The sequence below is a fragment of the Sinocyclocheilus rhinocerous genome, unplaced genomic scaffold (assembly GCF_001515625.1).
Source record: "Sinocyclocheilus rhinocerous isolate Xijiao unplaced genomic scaffold, SAMN03320098_v1.1 scaffold77, whole genome shotgun sequence".
Taxonomy (NCBI): domain Eukaryota; kingdom Metazoa; phylum Chordata; class Actinopteri; order Cypriniformes; family Cyprinidae; genus Sinocyclocheilus; species Sinocyclocheilus rhinocerous.
This window is the reverse complement of record NW_015635045.1, coordinates 235,252-235,881: the sequence shown is the minus strand read 5'-3', so window position 1 is coordinate 235,881 and position 630 is coordinate 235,252.

The following is a 630-nucleotide window of genomic DNA, read 5'->3' as shown; positions in this document are numbered from 1 at the left end:
CTAAAACGCCTCGTTTAAACCCCCCCCCACTGCTCTACGTCACGATGTGGGAAGATTTGCATAACGCCGCCCAAATGTTCACGCAAAGAAAGACGTAAGGCGTAACTTTTATTCTCGCTGTTGCCGCCGCTGCCATGTTGTGGAGTCGCTGTGTGTTTCGATGTGAAAGCGAAACTACTTTGTTTAAACAATAATGTACATTATATGGAAAATAATGTGTTTTTTTAACCTTAAACCGCATAAACACATTGCATTACACCAAATACACAAAATAATGTTCTTTTTAACAACGTCATAAGACCCCTTTAAAACATGAGATTTTTTATTTAAAAAATTTTTAAGAAATATTTCTTATTATCAATGTTGAAAACACATGTGATTTTTTGCTGCTTCTTTCATGAATTGAAATTTTAAATGAACAGCATTTATTTGACAAAGAAATATTCCGTAACATTATAAATGTCTTTACTGTCAATTTGGATCCATTTAATGCCTTCATGATGAATAAAAGTAGTTTCTATTAAAAAAAATACTGACCCTAAACATTAAAATGGTAGTGTGCATATACAATAAATTATTATTAGTATTAAATAGCAATTGATTAATGTGTAAAAAGTTAAGAACTATATG